The sequence below is a fragment of the Hibiscus syriacus genome, unplaced genomic scaffold (genome assembly GCF_006381635.1).
Source record: "Hibiscus syriacus cultivar Baekdansim isolate YM2019G1 unplaced genomic scaffold, ASM638163v2 tig00110584_pilon, whole genome shotgun sequence".
NCBI classification, from domain to species: Eukaryota; Viridiplantae; Streptophyta; class Magnoliopsida; order Malvales; family Malvaceae; genus Hibiscus; species Hibiscus syriacus.
Window position 1 is genome coordinate 1,264,370 of NW_024062792.1, and position 26,002 is coordinate 1,290,371.

Below are 26,002 nucleotides of genomic sequence, written 5' to 3' on the forward strand. Positions count from 1 at the left end.
TCTTCATTTTCTTTGTAAATCGAATATTCTCTCTTTGTACTCGTTCGATCTTATAATTTATATATTTTTATCGTATTTATATTTAAAATATTAATATTCGGATTAAAATTTTAACATATTATTCTTGGGATTGCTTGGTAAAAAATATAATAGTAATAATAATATGGTGTTGTTTATGGTTCAATGTATGTACCACAATCTCATGAACCTTTCTTCTCTTCTCATCGTGTTATTTTTTTCCTGCCTTCCTGTTACATATTTTGATCTCTAACCTCCTCTTTCATAACAACTTCATTAGAAAATAAATCACTTCATCATGTCATTAACGTTACTTGGACAGATATTCAACATGTTTTAAACATTATCTCATAAGCATATACGTTATTTGAACTCGAGATGATTATTAAATCCATTACATGTATTTATTCGAATTTATTTATTATTTCTTTTTGAAAACAAAGCATACATATTATATGAACAAACTTATGTGATGTGTATAACTTACATGGATTTATTTCAGTAATTAAATGAAGAAAATCAACTTAGAAGAAAATTGTACCAAAAAAAAACAGCTAAGGTGATGAAAAGGGTATATTAATTGAAGATTTTAAGGAGGCACATGTAATAATTAATTATTAATTAGGACAGTGCTTGAGACGAAGATTAAGTTTAAGCATTTTTGTTTAAGAAACATTGTGAGATTGTTATTGTCAGGGGTAGGCACATTAGGCGCAGAGATTAAGGAATTGTTTCATGTGGTTCATAATCTTGTCTAATTCAAGCAGTAAAGTTCAATTAACCGTAATTAATTAAAAGGTATCAATAATATATTAAAATTGTTGATAAAAACAAACGAGTTATGTTAACCGTCGACGATCCTCCTCTTTTAGTTTGATAACAAAATTGTAGTCAGCCTCACTCAATCATTTTTAAAGAAATACCATGTTATATAATTGGTAAATACAAAAAAAGGTACGATACGGTGACGTTCGGCAGAGGGAAACCGGTGACAATCTTTGCTCAGAATATTCCAACAACGTTTCACTGGAAAGGGCTGAGACAACTCTTTGGGAGACATGGAGATGTCGTTGACTCGTTCATCGCACGGAAGATGGATAGATCTGGGAAGAGATTTGGGTTTGTAAGATTCTTAAACAGGGTGGATGCGGGAAGAGCAATCGGAAGATTAAATGGATTCAGTTTGAATGGTTTTAAACTGAATGTGCAAAAAGCGAAATATGGTGCAAGATCAGAATACCGGCGAAGGAAAGGAAGGATTCAGCCACAAATGGATAGACGATTGCTTGAGGGAAAAGGAAAGCAAGTAATGGGAAAGGAAAGAGGAATCCAATCAATTGGCGTACAAAATGTCTGGTTTTGAAATAGAATTCCAAAGGTCAGGTGCGGAAAAAAGGATCAAGGGCCATGTGATAGAAGAGGATCTTCAGAAGCTGAAGAGGTGCTTGGTGGTTAAGATGTCTACTGTGTGTAGCGTTAACAGCATAAGGGAAAGATTGCACAAATGGGGCTTTGGAGATATTAAGGTGTTGAGATTGAGTGTGTAACACCCCAGACCGATGCGGGTGACCTTATCTGATATTAGGTGTCACATTGGGAATACCGGAGTGACCTATAGTAAAACCTATGAAAAAATTTAAAAAATTTGTTAATCCATTTAAAACTGTAAAATAAATTATAGATAAGATACAAGTTCAGAAAATCATTCATATATTAAAAACATAATTAAAATCATACAAGTTTCAGACTCAGTATAAAAATCAAATGTGACCTACATGCTCCATAATTACACTTGTATTGTACTTTTCCACCCAAGCCAAATGAACTCTCATTATAGATATCGATAGCTGCACAAAATCAATTCTTTTAACCTGAAAGGATGAGTAAAAGAGTGAGTTTTTGGAAGCTCAGTAATGCAGAACTACCAAGTGATGCTGAAGGACATGCAGATAATATGCAAGCATAAAAGTTTCCTTATTGATTCAGGCTTCTATAGGTTTTTTGGATGAGCTGAGGTTCCACTGATATTTCTTCAAGTAAAAGACATGAAGCTTACATTTCAAAGGAAAAGTTCAGAAAATCAGGTTCAAGAGATCGAAAAAGGATGTCTAATGTGTTCCTATGAAACCAGAATAAATAAAAGCATATATTAAAAATAGTAATATTTTATTTCAATAAAACAAACTTTTAAAATTACTGTAATATCCTCTATCCGAATACTCCATATGCAATCCCCTATAACTGCATCAATAAGGGCTTACCCTAATCACAAAGCAAATGAGCCACCCTAAGGGAGTACCTTGGGGCCTATGGGCCTACCAAAGGGTCACCCCGTAAGAAATTACCAGCTTGATCAGAGCTGAACATCTGTTCTCCAGACTTCTACTCATACAATATCATGTAGAAATCATATTTAGCAATACCCTATAATACCAAAATTATGATCAAGTAGAATATTATAAAAATGACTATGTAGTTAATTTAAATCGCATGAATGTCATCCACCCGTACACCGTATGCAGTTCCCAAAACTACGCCATAAGGACTTACCTTAGGCCCAATGGACCTAGGAGCCAACTTAAGGGAATGTCTTGGGTCCGTAAATCTATATCTATATCTTACTCAAAATCTTACTCCAATATCTTACTCAAAACAATATCTCAATAAAATAATTCACACAGTAAATAGTGAGTTCAGTGGTCCATAAATCTATATCTATACCTTTCTCTTTGAAAATGTAATGAAAAGTGAAAAATATTTGAACACCATGAATATATACATACAAATTGTATACCCCCAAACTTTCCAAACTAATAAATAATTTACCTAACTGGGGAAAAAAGGACTGTTTCAAACTATGACATTTTCCTAGGAAAATTAACAAGCCACACATGTTGATGATGATCATCATCAAAATCGTACCTAGTAGTCCCATAAACAACCCAGATCTTCAAAGGATTTGCTGATACCGAGTTCGATATTGTTCTTCGAAACAACCGATGAAATCTCGTTGTTGATTTCAGTGCTGATCCCGGTGTCCTGTGAGAGACTGACCATGGATTGGTTCGACGAGAACTTTTCGACCTTGCACTGCCGGTTCGATTTCGATAACATTGCCTGATCGACGCCGGTTCCGGTATCGATCCTCCCTTGGTGCAAGTAGGTCGAATTCGAGGCGCCTTGATGGAAGAAGACTGGGATTTGTGGGTTGAGAATATTACTACTAGAGCTTCCAAAATGATTATTTGCAGGAACTTGAACAAAGGTGTGCTGATTATTCATTTTTTGGAAGTTTGAGGCTATCCCGGACTTGAATTCGTTATCTCCGTGGACGAAACCGGAGTAAGTAGGATCCATGAGAGGAGCAGCGAAGCATAATCGATAAGACCATCGCAGCCGAAAGAATTCATTCTCAACCGCTGGTGTTGATGATGATCTTGAACATTAGCTTTCTTGACCCCTGTATTCTTATCAAAAACCCTACAAACAACCCATTCATCCTGCGACAAAGAACACAACAGAAGCTCAGATTCTTCATTCACACAAAAGCAAAGAAAGATAGATACCCCATGGAAAGTAACCCCTCAACCAACAAAACAGTAAAAACTGAAAAAAGAAATGGTAAAAAAAAAATATGTACCTTTGCACCCTTGGGGAGATTATAGTAAGAGAAATTGCCTTCAAGTCTATACTCATGCATTACCCAATTGATTTCTCCCCTTTTGGAGCTCTCCCTTTGTAGAAAACAAGCGTCTTCTTCATCCCGACCAGACATCCTTTGCCTTTGAAAATCTGCTTGTCTTTTCCGGTTGCCTTCCAGTAACCGGCTTCGGTTGCACGGTTAGTTCTCATCCCTGTGGGATACTTCCTGTCTCTCTGGCAAAAGAAGTACCACTGCTTCTCACCCATCTTCGCTCTCTCTGCAAAATCAAACCAAGATTAGATTCAAATTCACAAGGCACGGTTAAGCCGAAAATATCAAAGAAGAATAACTTACTGTGCAAATCCCAAGGTTCACACTTGTTCAAATCAACTTCACCGATAGCGGTTGCACTGAAACTGCTGTTCATCACCTTCTCAGTAAGGTAATAAGTTATGATCTCTTCATCTGTGGGGTGAAAACGAAAACCAGGGGGCAAATCCATGAGCTCGTCTCCCTTGTTCAAAACTAGAGCTTCTTCCATTCAGAAACAAACCCAGAAAGAAACAAGTATAAATAATAGGAAGAAAAGTGTTATGGAGAGGTATGGGATATGTGAAGCTTTGGTTTTGCAGAAGAAAATGAAAAGAAAAGAGGGGAAGGCCGTTAAGAAAGTAGAACCAAGGGGTTAAAGGGAGCTTAAATAGAGGAGCTTCGTGAAGAGGCTTCAAGATCCGTAGGCTGCAAGGCGCTTCTCAGGAAAGCCTTGATTGGGTAAATCCCAAATTAAAATTTGTTTCTTTTTTTATTTATTTTATGCACCTCTCTCACCCATATCTACCTGTTTGAAAAAACAAAATAGAAATAGTTCTCACTCTTTTTCACATTTTAAATACGTGAGTCATCTCTGTTTATTTAATAGTAATAAGGGTTAGAATATAAATATTTATTTAGAATTTTTTAATTAATTGATGATACATGTCCGAATCTAAAATGTATAAAAGAAATAATATCCATTTCAATCATTTGATAAGTTCGAATTACCTCAGTTTTTAAACACAAGCATCCGTGTGAATTAGATTAGGTTGGGAATGGATATGACTGTACTTTGACATATTGGGTATTTTAGTATGACTTGGTGTATATTGTACAGCCCTTTTAGGTATATGAGAACAGATTTAAAAGCGAGTGTACCAATAATTAATTGGCCTTGTGGGATGAGACATTAGGTATTTTAAGTAATGTCAGGAGTTCGAATTTTGACGCTTTCAAATGGAGTAAACTGGGTTGAGAGGGTCACTCTCACTTCTGCAGTACCCGATCTAGATTAATCGATCAATAAATCGGATACAAGTGATTAATTAAAAAAAACTAGTGTAATTTTGGTTCGCGAAATTCAAAGGAAACCATCCATTTGGGCTTTTAGATACTGAAAAAGTCAAAAAGATGATGAACATGGGCAATGAAATTCCATGGAAAGATAGCTGGCAATTTCAAGGACTTCACTGTATGATCACAATTTTCATATTTCTAGTGATTCATACTTTTCAAGTGAATTAGTTTTTTTTATTAATTCAATATGGATTAATAATCTTAAAAAAACATAATTCATGTTCTTATTAATAACTTTTTTCTTGTTTTTGTTTTATGAATTTTCTTACAATACACATTTATACTAAAAAAATATTTTATTTAAGAGGATATAAGTTTATATGTTATGGATTTTAAGATTTATATCGAATAATATTCAAATTATTATTATTATTAACAATTAAATGTAGATGTTGACTAAATTACCCACTGGTTAATCTATAATCTACTTGTAATCCTATGGTGCAAAGACGCGTAGAATACTTTAATATATTCTTTTTATACTATGAATTTCACATGGTTGAATATGCACTCTTTGTCAGTTTTAGCTGCTAATTTTTACATCTTCAAAAAATGGATTTTGAAATTGGAATTACACTTTGTTTTAAAATTTCAATAAAACTATGATAGTTTCTCCTAATAATATTTAATCCAAATTTAAAATTAAATTTGCTGATTAAAAAAATACCAATATTTATTAATAATATATATTCATTATCAAAATTGGATTTTTTTTCCCATTAAGCATGTGCTTCCAAATTTATGACAAATATTAAATAGGTTGAAAAAAGTTAAATTGAAAGGAAAAAATAGGGAGCAAATGGGAAATTAAATCCATAGGATTTGTACAAAATCTGGTTTACCAAATAAAACTCAACTACTAATTAAACCACTCAGCGAAGTTTATTGACCTTTTTAAAAGAAGACAAACAAAATAGGTAAAGCTATAATGAAGAACAAATTTGAGTTCAACATTACGTGATCCTTTTATCTCAATAATCTTGTGAGAAATACGTATTATACATTGGTATTTGTAAGTCCAAATCTTTATGTACACGTACACTTTGATTATCCAAATCATTGTACCACTACTTAATTAGGCATTGATTTTCGAGACATTTCTACGGTGTACACAGACATGGTTCGTATGAGAATAAAGTGGACTTTTGAGGGCAAGTAAGCTGTTTCTTAATTTGGATTTATTTATTTTTTATATTTTCAAATAAAATTCTAGTTTTATTTTCTAAAATTTTATAAATTTATTATCTTATAGAATTTTATAAATTTATTCATCTAATATAAAATTTTGTGTTAATTCGTACTTAAAAATTTTAAGCATAAGAGAAAATTGGATTAAAAGAGATAACCAAAGAAGCAGAAGCAGAGGTAAAATATGGGGCGTGAAATGGGGGATAGAAACCGAAACTGGCCTGGGAGGCATGATAGTACTCTTCAACGGCATATGTTGAAGCAAAAGCAGAAGACAACAGTGTTTTCTAATCTTGTGTAGTGGCATGTAATTCTGTGGAATTATACACAATCGAAGCAAGAACATAGTAGTAAGTGAGTTATCGCCTTCACCGGGATTGGTGGGAATTTTTTATGATTGCTATAGCTAAAACTAGGTGTCACTAACTAGTCCTAACATTCTTGTCTAATGGTATTCACAAAGGAAAAACAAGTAGTAGCAAACAGATGGAAAAGGTAAGGCCGAGGAAAGAAAATTTTGTAAAGTGAAGTGAGTAGAAAAGTTTTGTCGTGGCGAGAAAAATATGCGAAGGTAAAAAAAAAATAAAAGTTGTCAAGGCAAAAAAAAACTGATTAGTTTAATATATTATGAAAACCTTACACAATCAGACCTCTAACGGAGCACCCAGGGTTAGATTTGCTATGTTAAGAAATTATTCTATGTCAAGGATGATTTAGTATGTTATTCCTATGCTGCTCGACAGGATTTACTAGAGTGTTCCTAGAAATTTTACTACGACAATACTACCCAGCGTGAACTACAACCCTTGGCTTGTCAAATTGTTGCTGCAACAATACCCCTCAGAGTAAACTGTAGCTCTAGCATATCTACTCAAGCATTTACCCTTCTTAGTCGAATGAAACCCTCTCCTTATCTCTAAGGTGAATTAGAAACTCACCATCCCAGATTAGTTCCCTTGTTCACATAGATATAACCTAACTCTTTCAAATATTAGGTATCAACTCCTAGAAAATGGCAATATTTCAAAAGCTCTTACAAGGACTAGGAATGTTTTGTCGTGGCACCAGACAATCTTTCAAAAACTCTTACAGTGCCAAGGAAAAAGATTAAAATAGTGAACAAAACAACATTCAACAAAAATATACTTAATCATTCATTAACAATAGAATAAAGTATCATTCAAGCATTTCCAACACCAATTAAAACAATTTATGGTGTGGAAAAGATCATCCAGTCTGGGGGTGGTATGCCGTGGCAATTTTATGGAGCACCCCATATCTTTGCAAAGCCTTGCCAATTAATTTATTTTTAAAGTGGGTGCCCTCATCGCTGATAATACTCTTGGAACTCTAAAACGTGTGAATATGTTTTTGTACAAGAATTTTAGCATGGTCTTAGAGTAATTTCTAGGTGTTGCCATGGCCTTGTCCAATATGGATGCGTAGTCCACAACTAAAAGTATGTACAGATTTCCGAAGGACGATTGAAAGGGTCCCATAAAATCAATTCCCAATACATCGAAGAGTTCAACTTCCAAAATATTTTACCATGGCATCTCATTTTTATTTGATATATTCCCGATGCGTTGGTAATGATCACATGACTTATAGAAGTCTTGCGTATCCTTGAATAAGGTGGGCCAGTAGAAGCCAGATTGGAGGACCTTTACAGCAGTTCTCATCCCACCCAAGTTCCTTCCACATGGGGATATATGGCAATGAAATAGGATCTCATTGTTTTCTTCTTCTTCGGGAACGCACCTCCGGATTATTTGATCTTCACATTGCTTGAATAAGAATTATCCATCCCAATAATAATGGTGTATGTAACACCCCAACCCGACCCGGACACGAGTCTGAGATGTCACATTGACTTTTTAAAACAATATTCTTACAAAATAACAAAGCATTTGGACTTATATTAAGAAAATACGATAATATACTGTTGAATTATGTTCGTTATAACATATTTAAGGAAAAAACGTTTTTATGAATAATATTATATTGTCAAACTGTACCATGAACAATAATGAATAGTATCGATGCTAAAAAAATTTCAAAATGCTACAGGGGTATCGATACCCTACTACAGTGTACCGATACCTTGCTACAGTAATTTGGACCAACTTTTATAAAACTCATTTATAAAACTCATAAAAATTTAAACTTTCAACACTATAAAATTACCATTTACATAAATGCGTTTAAAACATTACAAAACTCGATCAGAGCATACATACTTAATTTACCGACTTTGTTTACATGCCAACCTATTTATCATATAACAAGACATACTGTGTAATTTACTTCTGATATGATCTTTGAGCAGAGATATGTTGTTTCTTTTAACTTATCTTTGATCCTCTCGCTTCTCAGTACCTATGTGTAAATTACTTACACGCTAAGTCATAGACATAGTGAGGCATAAAATATAATAATGATGCATTTCATATACATATGAACATGTAATCTAATTATTCTATCATGTCACAGATAATTCAGTGTAAATGATAATAGCATGATAACATGTAATAATGTAAACACTTTTGATACCTTTTGTAAGCCCATGTACATTACTGAGAACTTTAAGGTACGTGAGTGCATTGAGGTTGTGCACTTATGCTGTCACCACAGCTCGTATGGGATCCCACTAGGGGCATGTGAAATTTGTCCCGAAAGACCACTTATAACATATATATCCCGAAGGACCACGTAGAACCCTAGACTCTTGGCATGCCAACTATACCTTTAGCTCTCATATCATATAACATGTGCATTATTCTTATACTTTATATGTTCATGTATTCATGTCATTTCTCTTGTAATCACATGTGTCTTTTATTCTATCACATATCATATGAATCATGTATCATTTATCGAATCATGTAAACACATATAAATTATGCATGCATTGTAAATCAAATAACATTTTAGGAGTCACTTCTTACCATAGTAACTCCATCACTGGCTCATCGCAAGCCAATGTTTGTTCGATAATATAAGTACAAATTAAATTACACTCACTTATATCTCATTGTCTTTCCCTCGATCAATCATACTTGTCAATTGTTCTGGAACTCGTTTAGGCTCTGTATCTACATAAATATAATTTTCAAAACAATTATCAGAAGCCTAAACCTTATACTTTGATGCTATTAACTTAAACGAATTTAATAAATCAATATTCACTTTTTCCTTTAGGGGGTATCGATACACTCCTTAAGGTATCGATCCCCTAATTGCATCCTGTGATTTTTCGTTCAAGAGGGTATTGGTACACATACATAGGGTACCGATACACTCTGCCCAAAACAGGCTTTTTCACCCGAAAATTCATCAACTCTTCACTAAATTTCCTCATATAAAACTCCTTTCATACCACTAAACTCGACTACAACCATTTTAACTAACTTTTATCATTCCAACACTTTATTATATCCCATATATCATTCAGTTTCTTAAAATTAAGAATCTTACTAAATTTTCCATGTAATCCAAATTTATTTCTAACACTTATAACTTCTTATTCACACCTATGACAAGTCAAATTCCATCTCAAAGTTCTTTTATTAACTCTTTTCCAGAAATTCTCTTAAAAACCTCTTATCTTTAATCTTTCATAACTTCTTCATCTTTTGATTTTAAGACAACTTAAGCTTTCCTTCAGCTTAAGTATTACCTAAGGATCAAAATCCATACTTAAAATTAACAAATAATCAACTAATAAAAAAACTTACCTTTTCTTGGCTCTCTCTCACGTATGAAGAAGAAGAAGGAAGAGATTTTTGGAGAACTTATCCCCATATATATCATTATCTTATAATTTCCAAGTCAAATAACCATTTTCCCTTTAATTCCTTTAATAATTACTAACAACCCTTCATCAAATATCTCCAAATAAATTCTTGAACTATTCAACTATTTTATTTTAATCACCAAATTCTAAAGTTTTAAAATTTAGTCACTAACCCGTAGTTTGGGATGTTACAGCGTGCATCATGTCTAAACTTTTTTCGGCTCTAGCAAGATAAATCTTTTCGTTTTCCGAGCATTGCCCCTATTACGTAGTCACTTGCATCACACATCAGCTCAAGTGGGGCGTCCCAGTCAGGTGGAACAACAATTGGTGCCAAAGTAAGTTTTTTCTTCAGATCCATGAATGCGACGAGACATTCATCATTGAACACGAACGGCTGATTTTGCTATAGAAAAAGATATAAAGGCTTTGAAATATTTGAAAAATCTTTGATGAAATGCCTATAGAATCCAAAATGCCATAGGAAACTTCTTATGACCTTCACAGTGGTGTTCTCAATCACTTCCACCTTGGCTTTATCAACCTCGATACTACGACGAGAAACTTTGTGTCCCAACACAATTCATTTTGTCACCATAAAGTGACATTTCTCTCATTTTAGCACAAGGTTAGACTCCTCACATCTCTTCAGCACTTTAGATAAATTATCGAGGCATCGGTCGAAGTCATCACCCGAGACGAAAAAATCATCCATGAATATTTCCAATAAGTCATCCACCATGTTTGAGAAAATGGATATCATACACCTCTGAAAAGTTATCGGGCATTGCATAATACGTACGACATCCTCCTAAAGGCATAGATGCCATATGGGCAGGTGAAGGTGGTCTTTTCTTGATCTTTGGGTGCTATGTCAATCTGATTATACCTAAAATATATATTGAGAAAATAATAAAATGCCTTGCATACCAAACGATCAAATGCATGGAAATGGTCATTCTTCGTTTCCTTATTTATTTTTTGATAGTCCATACAAATCCTCCACCCCATGACGGTTCTCGTTGTCAAAAGCTCGTCATTCTCGTTCTTTACCATGGTCACACCACCCTTCTTTGGCATGCATTGAATCGGGATGACCCAAGAGCTATCGGATATGAGATAGATCACCCCAGCATCTAGCCATTTGATGATTTCCTATATCACCAATTTCTTCATTATCAGGTTAAGTCTCCTTTGGGGTTCTATAGAATTATCGTGGCAATCATCTAATTGGATTTTGTGCATACATATTGTAAGGCTGATTCCCTTTAAGTCTATCAGAGTCCACCCGAGAGCTTTTTTATGCTTTGACAAAATATTCAACAAACTACCCTCTTGCTCGGGGGTTAGACTAGCAGAAATTATAACTGACAAAGTATTATCACTACCTAGGTAAGCATATTTCAAATGTGACGATAAAAGTTTAAGTCTAAGGGAGGTACATGGTGGAGTGAAGGTTTTGGAGGAATGAATTCATTTAAATTAAAGGATTCAAATCTCATGTCTAGTCTAGCTTGAAGTAAGCTAGACTATTCCACATCCAATGAATAATTCTCAAATACCACATTTGCTCTATCTTCAGTATGTTTGTCATTTGCCTCAATCGAAAAAAATTTACCTAAGCAAATATTTTGTATGCCTCATTCTGAGAAACATGGGCCAAAATTATTGTATCCCTCTGGCTATAAAATATCACCATGTCAAAAAAATTTACATTCTTTCATCTGAAAAATATTATCTTGGCAAATAATATTATACTCATCTATATGTAAAAATTTACATTGGCCAAATTTTTCATCTTCTTCCATTGACTCCATATCTCTAATGCAATGACATTCTTCAAAATCATCAATATATTTAATAGTGTTGAAGACATTGATTGTAACTCTTTTATCAGCCACCCTCATCGTGAACTCTCCCTTCTCACAATCTATTAGGATGTGCCCAGTAGCTATGAAGTGATGCCCAAGAATAATGGTACATTTTTGTCAGCCTCAGAGTCTAGAATGAGGAATTCTACTGGAAAAACAATTTTGTCCACTTTCACAATGACATTGCCCTCAGGACGAACATGTGATCGATCAGCTAGTTGCAAAATTATAGTGGTTGGTCGAGCATTACCCATTCCAAGCTTCAAAAATATGGACTTAGACATCAGATTTACCATGGATCCCAAGTCTCATAGGGATATTCCAACATAATTTTCACCAATTGAACATGGTATAACAAAGCTACCAGTATCTATTTGTTTCAACGAAAGTTTACTTAGTACAGAACAATATTTTTTCTTCGTGGCAACATTTTCTAGTCTTTTCACCTTTTTTCGTGACAATATCCTTCAAGAATTTTTATATGAAGGCATTTTCTCAATGAATTTGAGCAGTGGAACATTGATATACATCTTATCAATGACATTAACAGACTTTTTGAACTAGACCTCTTCGTTATGCTTCTTAAACTGTTAAAGGAATGGTGATGGGGGCTTGACTTCATCTACTGCAAGTAGGGTTGATACTTTTGCATTGGCAATAAATTTTCTGCCATCAGTAGGGTAACTTGTTGAACCATCGTCATTTTCCTTCTCCTGAGGAAAATCTTCTTGTTCAGCATGTTCAGCTTGACATTCAGGTTCTTCATGTGTCATGCCTTAGCGAGAAATTTCTTTCTTCTTCCCACATACTTATCATCAAGATTAATATGGGTGTCAATCCTCAGCATAAGCGTACTGTATTGCTCCTTTCCATGAGGTTTAGTGATCTCAATGTCACTAGGGATGCTTCCTTGTGGGCGAAAATGTAATGTCGTGGCAATTTGACCCAGTTGGTTCTTTATCGCTCTCAAAGATGATCTATGGCTTTGCAATAAATATGCTTGACTTATCAACATATTACCTTGGTTCTTGATTGTTGACGAGTTTTCATGCATCAAGGCCTTTGTTGAAGCCATGAAATCTTTTGTCGAGGCTATAAATTCTTACAGTGAAACTTCGAGGGAATTAAAATTTGAGGAAGATGTTGAACCTTTGTTAATATTTTACCAGTGTATCTGTTGACGCTGAAAACTGGAAGGTTCAAAAACATTTTTTTGTGGCCTATTAAAGTTTCCTGCATGGTTATTGTTGTTCCCTTGATTACCTCAAGAAAAATTTGGATGTTATCGTCATTTGGGATTGTAAGTATTAGAGTAGGGGTTGTTGTTGCTTATATTAAAATTTCCCATGAAATTGATGGATTCTTGATTTTCTGGGCACTCACTCTCATGATGGTTGTCGCGGAAAAGAATGTATGTTGAGCTAGTTACCTTAACTTTATCACCTAACTGGAACGCTGCAGATTTTTCAACATATTTGTTATGGCAGAAAATTGGGTATAAATTGAATCCTTACCGTCAAGTTCATATACCTCAGATACTTTTCTTTTAGTTCCAAGCCTTGTAGATGGGAATTGATAATCGTTGTTGGCTATCCTATCAAGGACATCAAAAATTTTCTCAGGTGATTTGTCAAGCAGAGTACTATTTTCCAAGAAATTCAACATCATGCGAGTGGGTTCGTTGACTCCATTTTAGAACATCACAACTTGAGTCCAACCGAATCTATTGCTGGTGAACTTGTGAAACAAACTTTTATATCTGTCCTAGCACTCATACATAGATTCATCGTCGTCTTAGCAAAAACTTGCAATGTCATTGCGGAGCTGGGTGTTCATATTGAGCGGATTTAATCGAAGTAGAAAATTTTTGCATAAGTCAACCCAAGGTTTTATTGAGCCAGATGGGACTCAACTCAGCCAAGCTCTTGCTCGGTCCCGTAAAGAGTAAGGGAACAATTTTAGCTTCAGCATGTCCTCATGTACACCTTGTTTTCAAAACGAATCACACACTTCAAGGAAATAACACACATATTGTTTAGCGTTTTCATTAGGCGAGCCACCAAATTGATCGATATAATTGAGCATGTTAAACATCATCAGTTTGATTTCAAAGTGTGCTGCCTGAATTTCCAATGCCACGATTCCAGTTTGAGATCATCGAGAATGGGGTTTAAATGATCTCTTATAGCTCTTGGTCTTGGAATATTTATGGGAACATTATTTGTAGCAATATCGGGATCTGTCTGATCCTTCATAGGGTTATCACCCTGATATGGCAGTTGATTCATATTGCCTTTGGCACCTGAGCATGTCACGTCTGAAAAATTACTCAATCTCAGGTTTGATGGGTATTAATGGCTCGTCAGCAGATCTCATGGTCATGCAACAACAAAAACATACCAGGAAAACAAGAAAACTAACACGTAAAACTAACTAACTAAAAATGTGACAAGAAAATAAAAGTTGCTATGGAAAAATTATCAAAATTCCTCCAATTGCCAATCCCCGGTAACGACACCAAAAACTTGATTGCGTGTATAACTATGTGTTGTGGCACACAATTCTATGCAAGTATACATAATCGAAGCAAGTAATATAGTAGTAAGTAAGTTATCGTCTCCACAGGGATTGGTGGGAATTTTTTATGATTGTTATAACTAGAACTAAGTGTCACTAACTAGTCATAAGATTCTTGTCTAATGGTATTCACAAAGTAAAAAAGTAGTAGCAAATAGATGGAAAAAGGTATGGCCGAGGAAAGAAAAATTGTAAAGTGAAGTGAGCAGAAAAGTTTTGTTATGGTGCGAAGGTAAACAAATAAAAGTTTTCAAGGCAAAGAAAAATGTTTTGTTTAATATATTCTAAAATACTTCACACAATCATACCTCAAACAGACCACTTGGGTTGGATTCACTACGGTAAGAAAGTATTCTATGTCTAGGGTCATTTAGTATGATATGTCTATGCTGGCCGACATGATTTACTAGAGTGTTCCTATAACTTTTGCTATGACAATGCTACCAGTGTGAACTACAGCCCTTGGTTTGTCAAACTGTTGATGCGGCAATACCCCTCAGCGTAAACTATAACTCTAGCCTATTTACTCAAGCATTTACCCTTCTTAGTCTAATGAAACCCTCTCCTTTTCTCTAAGGTGGATTAAAACCTCACCATCCCGAATTCATTCCCTTGTTCACGTAAATCTAACCTAACTCTTTTGAATATTAGTTATTAACTCCTAGAAAAATAGCAATCTTTCAAAAGCTCTTACAAAGACTAAAAATTTTTTGCTGTGGCACCAAACAATCTTTCAAAAGCTCTTATAATGTTAAAGCAAAAGATTAAAACATTAAACAAAATAATATTCAACAAAAACATACTTAATCGTTCATTAACAATCTAATAAAGTATCATTCAATCATTTCTAACACCAAATAAAATAGTTTATGGTGTGGCAAACATTATCCAAAAAATAATATTTAAATACAAGCTCATAAATGATATGAAAATGAATAACAAGAGGAAGAAAAACTCATAGAATATAACTCTACCATGATATCAGACCACCACCATGAATGCTCCAACGACCAGCATCTTTCAAAGGCCTGGTCGTTGCTTCGACGAGCCTGGCTATAGAGGGCACCAAGGACGATCAAGTGGGCGACGGTGGAAAAGGATGTGTTGTAGCCGCCTTTCTCCAAGCATCTGTAACACCCCCAACCCGTACCCTACCCGAATACGAGTCTGAGGTGTCACATTGACTTTTCAAACTTTGACTCTTGACAAAATTCAAAGAAAAATTAAAACTTTCATTAAAATAAAAGCAGTTTATTTACATAAATTGACTAAAATAATCAAAATCGATCAGAGCATATTCAACTCAATCAATTAGTACATGCCAACTATATTCAAATTAACCAAACACATTTAAATCATCTATTTTTTGATCTGAAATTTTGTAAGAGATATGCTGACCTGTCTTGCTCTTCTTCGCTTCTCTTCTCGCTTCTTTAACCTACGTGTGAAACAATCACACGCTAAGTCTATGACTTAGTGAGACATTAAATTTATAAAGGAAACTCTAAATGCTTAAACATATATGAACATATTACTTCATGATGTCACATAATCATTATATATAATATAATGTACACATATACACATCACACATTATTTCCATCATTAATCTTATTATATTATCCACAGTATTATCATTTATATCCTTTAATCATACTTTTCATCAACATATGACTCATTCAAACCATACGCATATCATCATAACAATCATATAATACAATTCATATCACAAAAACATATACTTCACCAGTACCATCTTTATTGTTATCTCTTTGTTTAGCCCATGTACACTTTTGAGAACTAAAGATATGTGAGTCTATTGAGGTTGTGCACTAATGTTGTCACCACAGCTCGTATAAATACACTGAAGTGCCACATAGAATTACACCGAAGTGCTGCGTAGAATTGCACCGAAGTGCCATATAAAATGTCCCTAAGGACCACATAGAAAATTCCTTAAGAATCATATACATATACAAAGGATCAAGTATGTGTCTCAAAAGACATCACACATGTTCCAAGGAATACATATATGTCCTGAAGGACCGCATAGACCCTCGACTCTTGGCATGCCAACTATACCCCTAGCTCTCATGATACATAACATGGGCATTATCATTTATGTCATTTCACATATTCATATATTCACATAGTTCACTTACGCGTAGAACATTTTCATATAATTCATATTTACATGTCACATAGCTTATATTTTTTCTCATGTAGTCATATAGATCCATGTCATATAACATATATCCAAAGTACATAGAATCGCGTAGATCATATCATATAGCTTAGATCATTTCTTAGATGTTCATGTAAACCTACATATCATATCTTGTTCACATATAATCACATATAATCATATAGCACATAGAAACACCTAGAACACTTCCACATAGCTTATATCAATTTTCCGAGTCCTTTCATATTACTTGATAACATATATCATATATGTATATAATAACTTATGTCATATCATCTACTTTATGCTTCATTTCTTTGTATTCCCTTAGATTACATAAACTATGTCGTATTTCTAAACATATATCGTTTAATAGTATTTTATTTATATAATTTAATCTATTTACTTAATTCAATTTATATTCCTTATAACCTTTTCATATAGCTCTAAATCTTTTGCATATAACTTATCTTATATATTCATATCATCCTTTTTATATTCAAGTTTCCTAATTGATATATTATTCCCATTTCATTCTATAATTCAATCTTATTTAGTTCACTTAACTCTCATTAAATCAAAAAGCTCTATTATACTAATTCTCATAATGGATCATACCACTATGTTCTTGTCCAACTCATGTTTCTATTAAGCATTTATTGTTACACATGTTTACTTAGTTCCTATCACTTCTCATGAACTCACTTTCATCATATTTTCCTATTATTACATATTTTATCTCATAACCATGTATTCACATAGTCTTATATTTCATTATCATATGACTTATATTTGTTCTCCTATAACTCTTCATAGACATCTATTTCCATTTTCATATATCACTTGATTGATCTTCTATATTCCTATAATTTCATAACTTATTTTATATTCTCTCATTAACACTTAATAGTATTTTTACGTAAACCACATAGCACATACAAAACATATCAATTCATATAATCAAACATACATACACTTCATGTTGTTAACATACTTATGATCAAGACTTAATGAACTTACTATAGGAAATAGACTTATCACAAGTCCAATTTCCATATAATCTTATAAAATAAACTACACTCACCTTGGCCTCACTACGTTCCAATCCACTTATGATTTCCTCTCTTTCGACCGAATCTTAACTTGATAATCATTCCGGAACTTGTTCATGTTCGATATCTACATAATCACACATTGATACATATCAATATCCAATTGATATACTCTAATCTATCATTTCTTAGACCAAAAGAAAGATTTATTCCATTTCCCATTGAAGTGCATCGATACACTCTACAGTGTATCCATGCATCCTTTAACATGTGCATCGATGCACTACCCATGCATCGATACACCAATCACCTTCGATGTTTTCATTTTAAGAGGGTGCATCGATGCACTCCTTATGCATCGATGCACTAATTGCATTCAATGTTTCTTCTTTAAAGAGTGCATCGATACGCATTGAATGTGCATCGCTACACCTTGCCCAAAATTCGCATTTTAAGCCCGAAACCATCAAATTTTCACTCAATACTTCTATTTTAAGCCTCTATCATGTCATTAAACTCAACTACCATTACTTAAACCAACTTATATCCATATAAACCATCTTTATATTCCATATTTCATCATGATTCTTAAAATTTAAGAATCTTACTAAACTTTCAACTTTGTTATTAATCATTTCTAACTTCATAAATCTCTTATTCTTATTTATGGCAAGTCAAATTCAACATTAAATTCTTATTATAAACTCTATTTCAATATTTCACTCAAGAAATCCAAATCTTTAATCTTTCTTAACTCCTTTATCTTTTGATTTTAAGATAACTTAAGCTTTCCTTAAGCTTAGTTATCATCTAATGATCATAACCCAACCTTAAATTTAACCAGAAATTATCTAAATAGAAGACTCTCATTTTGTTCAAGCCTTCACGTATGAAGAAGATAAGAGAAGAGAACTATGAAACCTTTTCTCTCTTCCCACGTGGTTTCCTTATCTTATAAGGGAAAAATAAAAATATTCATTGTCAAATGACCATTTTACCCTTTACTTCATTTAATAATTACTAACATATTTTATGATTTATTTCCAAATAAATCATTGAACTAATCCATTGTTCTACTCTAGTCACCAAATTTTGAAACTTTACAATTTGATCACTAACCCGGTATTGAGGATGTTACAGCATGACTTTTAGTGTATGTTTTCTCCTATCATTTAGGGTGGTATAATGAGATATTTATAGTAGGAATTTCTAGGGTTTAGTGCCATTGGAAATTCCCTAAATACCCTTGGTTTCATGTGTGAATAATATGACAACTGGTAATGGTCCCAAATTCCTTAGCACGCACACGGTTTCATGTGAGGTGTATTAGATAGTTGGCCAAGAGATATCAACATTTTAGTCTTGTGTTACGTCAGACTTGTGAGATAAAAACTCATCTTGGCAAGAAAGTTTATTCCTCAGTGTTGTCGTTTTCTGTTCCACTGGCACTAGTAAATTAATTTGTCTTGGCAAATAAATTCTTCCTCAGTCATTTACTGCATCATCACAACCAACAAACAACCCTTCTCATGAGCAACATCAGTTTAGTCAAATAAACTTTGCCTCGGTAAAACTTATCCACCACATGCAATATGTCTTAAATGCAACTATATGCAGCTAAAATGCTATGTCAATGTCTTTTAGACAATCAATAACTTAAGTAAAAATACCTAAAATATAGTCTTTTTACGAAATTATCACTTTCTTCTTGAACTTGGCGCTCGTAGCCTGATGATGTTTCCATTCTACCATCTCTTACGATCTTGTGAGATATGGTTTTCCATTTCGTTCGTAAAGTCGGAGATAAAGAGAATACTCAAAATATAGGTCCAACGGTGTAATGTCCTGACATTGGGGGAGTGATAGTTCATGCTGATTTCATAGGTCGATGTAGTAAGCATGTCGTAAAGGCCAATTTTCATCATGTTTCCTACTCGTATCGATTGTATGGAGTGCATCCATATCAACTTCGAGGGGCATAGGAATCGGTTAGTGAACTACAAACTGGGGAATCAATTAATCCACTCAATAATCGCTTGGTGCAATAATGGCATCACGGCACACCATAAGTGCACCCCTAAAAAAATCCCCCGACAATACAAGATTTATCTCCTTGTCGACATATGGAAGCCAAGAGAACTGTAAATATTAAATATCAAAGTTAGTATACATAAAGTTAAAAAGATTAAAAAAAATAATTTTGTATGTCATACCGTATGTCGACCAGTGATGTCGATCCTTATCCGTACGTCTAGCGCAACTGTATCCACCAACTTTGACTCAGTGATTTTATGACGCCATCTAAAATATTTAAAAATTAAAAAAATATTATAAACAAATAAAATAAAAAAAAAGTTAAAAAAATTACCTTGCAACCAGCGAAAACTCAACCGAGGAGTCTGTAATCGCCGTAAAAAATGGCATGCGATACTAGAACTAAGACTGTAGTAATATCAACCAGCTTGCTACAACGACATTTTGACCCCGCTGGACAGTTGTCGCCTTGCAAAGCTCCCGGTAAAGAAAGGCCAAAATCGTCGATCCCCAACTGGTATTACGGCACACAACGAACTATTCTAGATATCGTAAATATTGCGTGTACGCTAAATTACCAGATTTATCCGGTAATAATATCCTTCAGATCAGTTGAAGAATAAATGCTCGGGACGCGAAAACAACCTCTGTCTTTGTAGACTCATCCGTGACTTGGAATTTGGACTTCATCCACGTTATCATTACCTAAGAGCCCCTCATGAACTCGGATGGCTGCCATCTTCCCAATACTTGGAAGATCAATGTCGCAGGGTCATAAATATTATGACTCACGACGGGAGCTCCATTCACCACAACACCGAGTTGGTAAACTACGTATTCCAGAGTACTTGTCACCTCACCACTCGAGAAATGGAACGTGTGCATTTCGGGGAATCAACATTCGATCAGAGCCTCGATCAGCGTCGGGTACACCTTGAAGCCACGTAAAAATATTGTCGGAAATAGACTAAATTGATGCAGATATGTCATCATCCGTTGATGCAACTTTCTGGTTGTCATCCCTGACTACGAATAGTATATTCTCGTTCAACCCACGTTGGATAGACGAAATATAGACGTTATCCAGACGCAACAATATTCTCATGTTGTCACTTTTCAGGATTTTCACACAACGCATTTTTAAGAAAAATGAATTCAGGGTTTGGTGAAATACCAAAACCCCAAACCCTTATTTATAAGATCACCCCCAATGACTATAAACAACTAGTATTTCAAATCAAACTTGTCACCTCGATGTGATAAGTTCCAGTGACCGTTGTTGTCCCTGCCCATTGAACAACGTCTAGCTAACGACTATTTTTTTTTTTTGAATTCGAAGGAACTCATCATCTTGACGTGAAGAGTTCCATCGAATTTTTTTTTTTTTAATTTTATAAAAAAAATTTAAAAAAATAAATATTTTTTAATGGACTCGTCACCTCGATAGAGACAGAGACAGAGATTACATCAGGGGCATGCAAAAACCTGTCATCCCAAAAAATGAAAAATATGAAATTAAGTCCCTTAATAGATAATAACTTTATACTTAATCCAACATGATTTCCAGTATCCGGGTAGTTGATCCAAATATCTCGTAAAGCACCGTTATTGTAAGATTTTCAGCATCTGTATTCAGAATACAATATCTGAATATTATAGTGTGCATGTATATTTAAATGACCCTTGTATGTATTTGGTCTGTAACTCTATTTATATTTTGTATTTATTTTCATTAATACTTGTATAACAGACTCCAATGTTGTAACGTTGTTTTATTATCATTTTGGATCTTTAAATATTTGGGATTCATAAATGCTTTAATGTATTTAAATCACAATAAAGAGAAAATTTTAAAGTAGTGGTTCCTTTGTTGGCATAATGCAATATATTAGGCTCATCATATTTCTGAACCAAAATCTCCAGTCGTTCTTATTACTTTAATGACAAATAAGAAAATATTATAACAAATAATATACTAATATAGAAATCACTAAGATGATCATAGGCCTCATATCTTGATAAATTGAGATATTTATTTCTTAAATGATCTTTACTATGGAAGAAGTCCTATTTTTTCGATTAACGTCTCCCTAATATCTATATTATTATGAAAGCAACTGGATCGAAGGTAGCCCTTTAACCTTTTACGGAGTAGTGAATTTGATATTTATTCATCCATGTCCTCTTTCACCCAATAGACTTTATTCGGGATTGTTCTAAATTCATACATGTATTTAATATATAAAATAACTGGGTATTAATTCTCAATGGGTTTAAGCTTCAAATATGTATTTAATATATAAAATATTTAATAATTTTGGTTAATTCAATTAATTAACCAATTTCGAATTGAAGTAATTGTTAATCGAATATTGAAAAAGTATTAACCGTTCCTCGACTGAACTAATTCGGTAGCTGACTGAATTACCAAACTAATTTGATTCGGACGATTAATTCGGTTGAAACGAAATAGTGAATACCCCAAATGGTAGGTAGTTAGTGGGCATGCAGATGTGGTTTATAATGGTCTAAAATTTATATAGTGTGTAGTTAGTGGGTGGGTGGATGCAGAGTGGATATGGTCTCAAACCTATCATCTACCCACTACCTACTTTGGGTATGACTTTTTACATTCACATCAGTCTATTATCCACTAAACTTATATACATCTCCCGCTCCAATTAGAGCGGATGTGGTACAAAATCCATGAAATTGTACCTATCTGTCATCCATAAATGTTAGTGTCGAGCCTATGATAACGATAACTATTCACAAGTCGACAAGATAAATAGATTTGACCATCATATAGTAGTTTTAATGGTAATAAGATTGACAACAATCGAATCAAAAGACTGTAATTATCCTAAAGATATAGAACTTCAAAGAATTCTAGGAACTTCAGAGACCTTATAAGCATAGAATACTAAAATGCTTTTCACGACGAAGATCCGAAATAAATACAACAATCATAATTCTATAGTTTTGGGATTCAATAATGAGTGATAACTTTGCAACTACTCACGAGAACATGGTTTCTCCTCATTCGATAGTGTAAAATGTACAAACGGTATCCTATTAAATAGCTAGTATTGTATGAAATGGAATCAAGCCACTGTTTCATAGTATGAAACAGTCGGCTGGCTATGAGACAGATAAGGAGAAGATTTGTATTAAAATACACAGAGATGAGTAGCAATAAGGTTAAGTTGTGCACTCACATGTAAACTTGAAAAAAGATAAGATTTCTTAATCCCATGAAGGGTTTTGGTTACATAAAAAAAAAGGACAAAGTCAAGATGACAGACATTTTTTTATAGCTGTTTTGTGATGTGTTTGGTTGGAGAAAGTTGTACAGTGGGCTTTTTCTTTTAGGGACTAATTTCTTTATACTCCACTAATTAAAACCCAAACTGTCCTAACCATAAAAATTAACCAACGGATCATCCTCAAAATAATTTAAAGAGAAACAATAATTGCAGAAAAGAGAACAAGCAGCCAGCAGTTTGCTTTTAAATTGAGGAAAATGAATGATTCTATGTCATAACATTGCATCCGGGCTCTAGAGTTTTCTTTCGGTTGATCGGATTAAGAATAAATTAATTTTTTTTCCTGAATGATATTGATTATAAAATAGATATAATACTTAATTTTTATTTAAAATTAATTAAAATCTTAAAATATGAACAAGATCGATCTTCTTATACAAAATATGAGAGGAGCGAGTTTCATCCTTGTCCAGAGGTAAACACAGGAGCGATGGCCTCCCTGAATAGGGGTGTAAATAAATCGAGCTTGAAAGAGATATAATTATCGTGTTCGTTTGTTAATTTTTTAAGGTATTTATGTTTCGCTGTTTATTTAAATTTTTGATATTGTCTTTATGTTCGTTTATTTATTTTTGAATGTGTTCGTGCTCGTTTATTTATTGTTCGTGAACATGTTTGTCAAATGTTCATGAATGTGTTCGCTTATATGTTTACAAAAAATTGTTCATTTATTGTTCTTTTAGCATTAGTTTATAGTTCATTTATACAATTAATTTTTAGTTTTGTAGTTCGTTTATATAATCAATTTTTAGTTTTGTTCTTTCATTTGCGAGCTAAAAAATGGTAAAATTATACTATCAGTTTTTAAACTCCTTAAAGTTACAATTTTAAATTTTAACTTTTATCATGTGTTCAATTTAACCTATACATTCGTCAATATTTAAAATGTAAAAAAATAAGAGGAAAAGAAGAACTGGATAAACGAGCTTGTATATTGACATAAATGAATGAATCGATAAATGAGTTTATTTGTGAATATAAATGATTCGAACACACCTTTGTTCATGTTCTTTCGTTTATTAAATGAACACAAAAAAATCTTATTGATACTAATTTATTTAGCTTAACAAATGAACCTTATATAATGGTTCACAAACAATTTACCAAACGCTCTGGTTATTTATACCTCCTAAATGGTCAAACATCCTCAGTAGCTTTGAGAAAATTTTAGATTTTAAAATTAAAATACTAATAGTAATAAAATTATCTTTCACCCATAAATGAAAGCTTTCAATTTTAATTTTATTAAATAAAAATAATAAAAACTCACAATCTCAATAAAAAAAGTCTATAAAATCTAAGGTAAACTAATCACAATGATTAATCATTCCTTGTAAATCATAAAGAGTAAAATGTGATTGTTGAATAATAAAAACAACAGTATACAAAAAAATTAATTAAATACTTAATTAAACAACTCAAAGAAAATAAAAGATACAAGAGAAAATAACTTCAGTGACCGAAAATGTCTTATAATATACGATTTTAACCAACTTTTTTTGGATTTGCCAAAATGACCAATAAATTCGCAACGCGAAAGTCAAATTCGTAACGCGAACTCCAATTTCGCAACCCTGTTTCCAATTTCGTAACGTGAATCTGTAAATCGCAACGCGAATTTGTAAATCGCAACACAGAAGTCAAATTCGCAACGCGATAGTCAAATTCGCAACGCGAACTCTAATTTCGCAACGTGAATAATAAAACCGCAATGTGAATAGTAAAATCGCAATGTGAATAGTAAAATCGCAATGTGAATAGTAAAATCGTAATGTGAATAGTAAAATCGCAACGAATCTATATGTAAATTATCTCTTATCATTCATCTATAATAATTTGTTAGAAAAGTACATAAATAATTTTTTATAAAAAATATTCGTACACGTGAAAAAATTTATATGTAAATGAACAACAAATCTACTTTATTTGTCAATCTTCATTACAAATTATTCTAAATTCAATTAATTAAAGTTTGAAATTTGAAAGAATCCTTAACTCAGACTAATGAAATACATTTAAAAACTTAAATTTTGAATTATATTAAGAAAAAACTGGTTCCTGTACACATGTAGATAAGTTTTATTTTCCACTTAATATCCCAGTCTAGAAGCAGAGAGTTACCATTTGAAATTCGTAACGCGATTTTACGATTTTCTAAATTCGCATTGCGATTTTCCAATTCGTGTTGCGATTTTACTATTCATGTTGCGAAATTGGAGTTCGCGTTGCGATTTTGTTGGTCATTTTGGCAAATCCAAAAAAAGTTGGTTAAAATCGTATATTATAAGACATTTTCGGTCACTGAGATTATTTTCTTAAGATACAAACAAACATCGCTGTTGATAAATGATAAACACTACTGCATTAACATAATAATAGAATATGGTAATATATTAAGATCAAAACTCAAGTATGACATCCCTAGATGATTGTAAACATCGATTAAAATTAAGCTAATCAGTCCAAATAATTAAAATATAGATAAATTAATAAGATAATTAAATAATCAATGAGATTGAAACAAGTGGTAAACAATTTCATTCTTCTTAAATAGGTCTCGAATTCGAGTCATTGTGAATGTAAAAAATTCTTGTTAGGAGACTCATCCATCAAAACCAGGTGTATGACTTGGGTCGGTTCGGATTAACCAAGAAGAAACCTTGAAAACTGAAGTACAACAAAAAAAAAACTAAATAATTAAAATATTAGTATAGAATATAGATATAGTATTTCCTTTTCTTATTTTCTGAAGCACATGGAGATGACAAAATAATGTCGAGTAGCTTAAAACAAAGCCCAGCCATATGACCAAACCATAGATTTTGGACCTCAGTAGCCCATTTGGAAAACCCAAATTCCCCATAGATCATTCGATTGGATCTATCTGTATAAACCCATCAATTTTCTTTCAGAACCCTCCCTT

The 26,002-nt window shown here is 33.2% G+C and overlaps 1 long non-coding RNA gene and 1 pseudogene across 1 annotated transcript; both read right to left on the minus strand.

The window, feature by feature from the left end:
* Positions 1-2,742: 2,742 nt before the first annotated feature.
* On the minus strand, positions 2,743-25,899 carry LOC120133587. The gene is made up of 5 exons (XR_005517109.1): positions 25,889-25,899; positions 20,959-20,967; positions 20,760-20,762; positions 17,289-17,294; positions 2,743-2,819 (listed from the first exon to the last, which is right to left on the minus strand). It is a non-coding gene; the product is annotated as an uncharacterized LOC120133587 (long non-coding RNA).
* LOC120133586 lies at positions 2,938-4,317 on the minus strand (annotated as a pseudogene).
* Positions 25,900-26,002: the final 103 nt, after the last annotated feature.